This window comes from Lissotriton vulgaris, chromosome 4_1 (genome assembly GCF_964263255.1).
Source record: "Lissotriton vulgaris chromosome 4_1, aLisVul1.2, whole genome shotgun sequence".
Classification (NCBI taxonomy): Eukaryota; Metazoa; Chordata; class Amphibia; order Caudata; family Salamandridae; genus Lissotriton; species Lissotriton vulgaris.
The window spans coordinates 568,765,883-568,773,502 of NC_141691.1; positions in this window are offsets into that span (position 1 = coordinate 568,765,883).

Sequence of the window (7,620 nt, forward strand, 5' to 3'; positions counted from 1 at the left end):
ATTCCATAAGCAGTGTACTGGTGATCGGGTACAACTGAATAAATTATGTGCTATAATATGGATGCCTCGGAAACAGACTGAAAAATCATACGATCATATGATTTTTCAGTCTGTTTCCGAGGCATCCATATTATGGCATATAATTTATTCAATTGTACCAAATTTTAATCAAATCATATTTCTATGTCATTTTATGGCTCTGTGCAGGATAAAGAAATGTACATATATCTATATTATGTCCTACAGGAATCTCCCAATGAGGGAAGCAGTGTTTACAGTTTTCTCTTTTGGACCGTTCCCCTATTGTCTGTTGTGTTGCTCAATAATAGTTATAGATATGGAGAAAACCCAGACCCCCTTTCCTCTGGTGCAAGTAGTTTTTTCCAAGCTAGTTTCTGGGCTTTAGCATGCCAGACAAATTTAAACATATATGTTTCGGCTATATGCAAGGGCCGTGTCTGGAAGTCTCCTCATGGCTAAATACACTTGAACTATTATCTCGAACTCTGTTAATACTCTGCATCGACCTATACTACATGTTTGACCCCTCTGATTATTTGTATTATTGTTTTTATTACTCACATGACTGGCTTTGCAGCCACTTATTTGTACTGTTTGATCTATTGATTTATCTGTCTGACTATGCTCCCTCATGTACCCATTCTATGTAAAGCGCTCTGATATCTGCAAAGATCTTGTTCGCGCTATATAAAACTTTCAAAATAAATAAATAAATAAATAAATATAGCAGCCTGAAGGAAATATTTGCCTCGCACCACCCAGAGAGGAACTGAGTGATATATATATCACTCAATTCCTTTCTGTAAGGGCTGAAAAGGGGAGAGAGGAGGCAACACAGTGTGCCTGAGTAAGGAATCTGCTGAGGAATTTGTTTTAAACCAACAACCATCCTTCCCCCCCCCCCCCGGACACTTGAGCTGGTGTGTGGCCCGTGCTCATCATGTTGGGAGCATCACTGTGTGTTTGGAGCGTCCCTGGAACTTTTAAGCTGCCCACCCGGACTACAGGCACCAGCATGCATCTGCTTGTGGGAGTGTCAGCGCGATGCAGGTGCACCTTATTTGGAGGAGGGGCGTTAGGAACATTGAAACAGGAACAGAATTCACAGCAGCTGCACCCTGTATTGACCCCCTGATGGAGCCCGTGAAACCGACACTGACGAAGGCGATTTACTGCTGAAACGCGCATGCCCCTGCGTTTCATGGACTGCTAGCACTGTGCATTTTTATCAACAATAAAGCCCTCAAAGATTCCGGAGTGTGTTCCTTCCTGGAAAAAGTTTGGTTATTTATATATATATATATATATATATATATATATATATATATATATATATTCTCCACAAAGATTTGCTCAACCGTCACTCAGACCCCTGGCGCTTCTCATTCCGGTGCGAGATTCTTGGCAGAGCCACGCCACAAATATAAACCACAAATCCTTACGGATAGATGAAAGACGCACTCACAGGATTCTTGAATTCCCCAAAGGGGATTGGTTGAATTGAATGTACCTAATCCTAACCGTGATCAAGTTATCAGCAATAACTAAAAGCGTTGGTTGTTTCTTCAACCTTGATATGTTTGAAAATTAAAAGCCTTTAGGGAATTCAAGAACCCTGTGAGTCTTTCTTTCATCTATCCCTAAGGATTTGTGGTAAATACATATATATATATAAAGAAAGCTCCTCCAAAGAAAGAGAAGAGGCCGCAGTAGGTGAGACCATGGAGGCATCTTTATTCAGAAACTATACAGCAACGACAAATGCATTTTGGCTAGGTAAGCCTTCCTCAGCGCCAGCAGGAAGTTTGCGCATCATCGTCTCTTTAAATGTCCCGCCACAACTGTTTGGTTGAGGTCCGCTCTGCCCCAAAGCCAGTGCCTTAGCTCCCCTGTTGCAGATCACCTGATGTATGTGAACGACAAGTCCCAGAGTGCTGCTCTTTATCCAGGTAGGTACAGCGGGGGAAATCCAGTGACTATATATATTCAAATTATTTTGGTGATGATTTTAAAGGGGGTGTGCGTTCTAAGATTCTCATCTGTAAGATCCAAAGGTAGAAGTTCAGATTTTGTTTCATTGTTATCCCTAAACGTTTCTATATTCCCCAAGAAGACATGACAATATAGAATCCCTAGGTGTCAGCATAGGGATGAGTACATCAGCTGCAAATAATATTGTATGATCCCCCTCACACACACCAAACTGTACACCCTGAAGATTAGGGCCCTGAATGGTGCTCCAACACCTTTACATAAAATCGAGTGGATAGGAGGAACTCTTGTTTAGTGCCTCTTTGCATATATAGAGTTTCAGAAAGCGAGCCGTCGGCTAGTACTCTACCCTTAGCTATTAGATTTACAGGAAAGATCATACGTATAAAAGTATCCCCCAAACCAAACCACTGTAATATTGCTCTCATAAATTGCTAGCACTCACTGTTGGAGTTTTTTCTGCGTCTTATGCAAGTAAGTCATCTTCTAGTGTTTTACGTTTAGTCTTCTTGACAAAGTGGCCTATTCGGCATATAGTATTAAAAGTTTGCCTTCTGATTACAAGACCTGATTTGTCCTCATGGATTATCTGGGGTAGATTGAGGGTCAGTAGTAGTGCTAGAATGTTCAAATAGATCTTAATACCTATAGCGTAATTGGTCTATAAGACGAACGACTCGGCTGCTTCCCCACATGTCCACGCTGATACATGCCGATCAGTCTGGGTTCATCCCCGCCCGCAACACAGCTCTTAATATACGACGGCTTCTACATATTCTGGAGGCCGATACTTATGAGGTGGATACTGCAGCGGAGTTTGCTGTTGACATCGAAAAAGCATTCAATAGTTAAGAGTGGGACTACCTCTTCCATGTTATGCGTCGGATGGGGTTGGGGCCGGATTTTGTGAGCTGGACGGCTTTACTGTACAAAGATGCCACGGCCAGAGTTCCAACGGGAGGGGTGATCTCCAAGGCATGTAAAGTGGGAAGGGGCACACGCCAGAACTGTCCCCTCTCACCATTGTTGTTCGCTATGGCGGTGGAACCCCTGGCGGCGCATGCTCGTTTGGGGCAAGCATATCGGGGATTAGACGTATATGGGTAGGTCCACCATATCGCACTTTATGCGGATGACCTGTTAATGTTTTTGGCAGATACGGGAGAATCCCTGCGGGGAGCAAAATCGCTGCTGCGAGCCCTAAGTGTGGTAGCAGGGTTGAAAGTCAACTAGACGAAGTCGTGCCTGTTTCCGACTCGTGGAGGTAGAGAGTGCCCGTGGACTACTGAGGGGGTGTCCTGTGAGGAGAGATGTCTTCCCTACTTGGGTACAGTGATATATCACAAACGGGGAAATATCCTGGACGGAAATGTGGGGAAGGCGATCACGAGTGCCAAAGCTAATTTTGAGTTCTGGAGCACCCTCCCTTTATCTGTAGCGGGACGAGTGGCACTACTCAAAATGGTGACCTTACCGCGCTTGCTCTACTTCTTTAGGACTCTCCCGATCTGGATTTCGGCGGGATACTTTCAGAGACTTAAGGGGATGATCAGTTCCTTTTTGTGGGGTTCGGGCAGGCGTAGGGTGGCGCTCGGGACACATGAGACCCCGAGCGGAAGGGGACTAGCGGTCCCAGACTATGAGATGTACTACTTAGCTGCCCAACTTCAATGGCTCACCTACAACCCACCATGGCGCATTGCATCCTTCACGGGTTTCCCCATACCTCAAACAAAATCACTAGTAAATTTATTGACCTGGGGTTCCTCTTAGCTAAAAGAACCACAACCTCTCAGTGGAAGGCGAACAAAGGTCCCAGTGTAGATAAATGGAAACATGAATTTAGTAAGTGAGCTAGATGTGAGGGAGTGGTCCGACTACAAATGGCGCATAGAACAAGTAATGAACAGGCATTAGAGAGGGCGAGAGCCTGGTAGAGATTAGTCATGGAACTCACACTGCCCGCAGACGAGGATGAAGGGACCCCTGCACATAGCCCTGGGGCACACCCGCCATAGAATGCCAAGATGAAAGCCAGTCGCCTTGCCATATTCGGTTGCATACTTATGCCCCACACTGGGCAGTGAGACGACTCATACCACATGGTATCCACTGGACCAGTTGCGAGTTAAAAGCAGAGAAGTCAACCCCTTTTCAGCCCATTGGGGCTGCACCATGACACGCCTGGGGGGGTGGGGGGGGGGGGAGTGTTGAATGAGGGGGGAGGGGGGGGGACTATAGTTGGAGTAGTGAGTAGAGGTTGGTGAGGGGTGAGGGGGTCTTCCAGGGGTTTTAGTTCTACGTTCCGCGCTTGGTTGCACTGCCATTTAATGGCCCAGAGCACAAGTATTATGTGTGTATAGTTTCATTGTTGATTATGGAACTTAACCGAATGCTTGACTTGTGATCTACTGATGTTTACGCCTGATCTGTGATTCTGATGCAATGTCTTTCTCTGCTTTCATCTCAATAAAAATTGTTTTAAAAAAAATTGGTCTATAGGACGAACCCTCCGAGGGATTATTGCCTTGTCTGAAGATCACCTCTATAGTTACTTCTTCCATAAAGAGGGTAGCCCTGTAGGTAGTGAGAACTGAGTGAAATGTGTCTTTTAGGATTATTGCAAGTTTATATGCCTATAGGTTTTAGAATTCTACTCCAAAACCATCTGGCCCAGGTGTTTTGTTTCATTTAAGGCTTTTTATTGCATTCATGATTTCTGTCTCATGGTTGGGAGCTTCCAGATCCTGAAGCTAGGATGCCGTTATGCTAGAGAGACGCAGATTCTGCAGGTGATGTTGTATAGTCTGAGGTATGATTTCCTCTGTTGTGTCGAATTGACTTTAGTAATGTTTGAATAGATTAGCTTTCTTTTTTGGATCATAAGCTATATTGCCTTGTGGGGTTCGTAAACCCAACGTGCTGTCTTTGTTTTGTCTAGCTTTAAGTTTACTTGCTAATATTTGATGTGCCTTGTTGCCCACATTATAAATCCTACTTTTAAGTAATAGCAACATCCTTTCTGTCTTGTTCATCTGGAGGTTTGCAGGGGACTTCTTATATCGGGAGTATTTTGAGTTCTGCTCTAGGTCCAGATTTTTTAAAGCTTAACCTCAGCTTGTTTTAGCTTATATTTCAGTTTATCTTTCACTGGCGATCTTTTTTGCTTGGCCTTAGCGATCATCTAGGAACTGCTTTAACGCCATCCCAGTAAGTACCCAGTGATGTGTCTGTCATTTTGTTAGTATTCATGTTGTCATCTATCTATGGCTGAGGCTATTTCTTCTCTGTTAGCGAAGTCTTGCTATAGGTATTTCCCAAGTCTCCAGCTTCTTTCTTGCCATTGTTGGGGTTCCCCGGGTGTTTCGTTAACCAAATGTGGGCATCATGGTCTGAGACCACTATGAACCCAATCCCTGTACCTGTTACTGAGGACATTACTGTGCTTGAGATAGAATCATGTTGATTCCTAAATAGAATCGGGATAATTTAGTCAAATATGTAACTCTTATCTTGTGATGCATTGCCTCCTTGCATCGACTAGCCCCAATCCTCTAAATAGGTCCTGTGTGTCTTTTCTCATTTCTCTGGTAGTGGCCAAGTTGCCTGTTAATCTATCTAGATTGGACTGCATTGAGGCCACATTGAGTATTGTCAGTCCTTCTTTAAATCCCTTTGGTGTTCTGAGGGTCTTTTCCAGAAATCTATCTTGGGCATGGTTTGCTGCGTACATTTCTCCTTTCAAGGTTTCTTGTATCTTTACATAACTCTCTTCTTTATCTATGAGGGTGCCTGTGATGATCATGGTAAAGTTTGTTGCTAATAATCTGGTGGTGCCACTGGTTTTGTTGCGTGCATTGGAATGGTATTGGCCTGTGTAATATTTAGAAAGGAAGCGGTATGAATCGCCCAGCATCAAGTGAGTTTCTTGAAGCACCACAACTTCTGCTTTGTGATATGAGGAAAGTGGTGAGTTTCTTTATTTTGGAAGGGCGATTAAGCCCCTTGACAATCAATGAAAGAACCTTGTATGCACCAGGTTTGAGTCAAGTGGTGTTCAGAGGTACAGAGCATTATGTGTTGTTCATGCAACCAAGTATTCCCCTCTCCCCACCAACCTCCCACACCCCCAAATTTCTTCATGACGTTTAAAACGCATATTTGGGGGGGCGTGGCCAAGATGGCGGCGTGAGCAGACGTGCTTTGTCGGAGCTCCCGCCGCCGGCCGTTAACTATAGCATACTTCCTAGCGAAACGCCCTGAACCGAGCACTTCCCCGGCGGGCCTGAGGCCAGCATTGCTGCGGGGGAGTGCAGGACGACTGTGCGGCCGGTTCCCGGCGCGGACCCCCGGCTGGGCCCGGCCCGGCGACCTGGTGGCGCTGACGGCTTGGAGGGAGCGCGGCACGACAGCGAGGCCGCGAGGGGCGGAGCCTGCACGCCGAGTCGAAGGCGCCTGTGCCCGGCGGCTGCTGAGACGGCGAGCCCGGCCCGCGCGGCTGAGCGCGAGGCCCCCGTAATCACCGGTCGGGGGCTTCTGCGGGCTCGCCACACAGACCTGCAGCTTGTGGGTGTGCCTAGCTGATGGTGGCCGACGGCGGACCCGGCCTGGGTCGAGTGAGGGACCCCAAGACAAGGAGGTGAGGAGCGGTGGTGGAGGGGGCCCCCACCCCCCCGGCCCAGCAGACCCCCTTTCACGTGGGGCCCCCGAGAGACAGCGGAGGCCGGCTGGCACCCCCGCGGGCCCGTCCACTGGCTGCACGACACGGAGATAGTCCGGGACGGTCGAGGACACGATCGGCCAGCGCAGGGCCTATCGGCGAGGCCCCCGCGGTCGCCAGTCCCCGCCTGCAGCATTGCCCCGATCTCTGGCTGCATCCACGCGCCTTGGCATTCGACAGGAGAGGTGGTGGCCGGTCGGCGCGGGGGGAGCGGAGAGAATCCACAGGGGCCACGCACGTGGTGGGACAGCACGAGGGCCCTCGACTTGAGCAGACGCTGGAGGCACCCTCACGAGTAGCCGAGCCCCCCCGTCCACGACCCCCACAGAGGCGAGCGGGCCCCCCTTGCTGCGAAGAGGCCCCTGCGACCGTTCTGAGCTTTCACCCCCTGGACAGTGCACCGCGGTGGGCCGCGAGCGCCATCTTGGGCGGCTTCCCGCCCGGCCCGGCCGGCGCTCCCCGCCTCGTCCTCTGGAGCCGGCGGCCCTGCGCCCATCACGCGACCCCCCCTGAGCCCTGCTGCGGATACGTGGAGCGGCGACACCACACTGCTCACCCGGGGTGGCGGAGGGCTGGGGGGATCGCGGAGGTGCCACTCACATTGCACTGGTTGTCCCGGGGTCGGAGCGGTGCCCACAAGGCCTGAGGAGCGATCTGCGGCCAGCAGAAGGAGATACCAGCAGACGTGGCTGGGGACTCTGGGACGGTATGTCCGGCGGGAGGCCCAGGAAGGACCGCACCATTAAGGATCTCTTCACCCCCCCTACCGTGGGGAAGCGGAATGGCTCCGCGGGGTCAAATCCCCGGGGAGATGCGGACAAACAGACGGTGGCCTCGTCACCCCCTGGGGGAGCGGACCCCGAGGCTCCAGTCACGCGGTCCTTTCT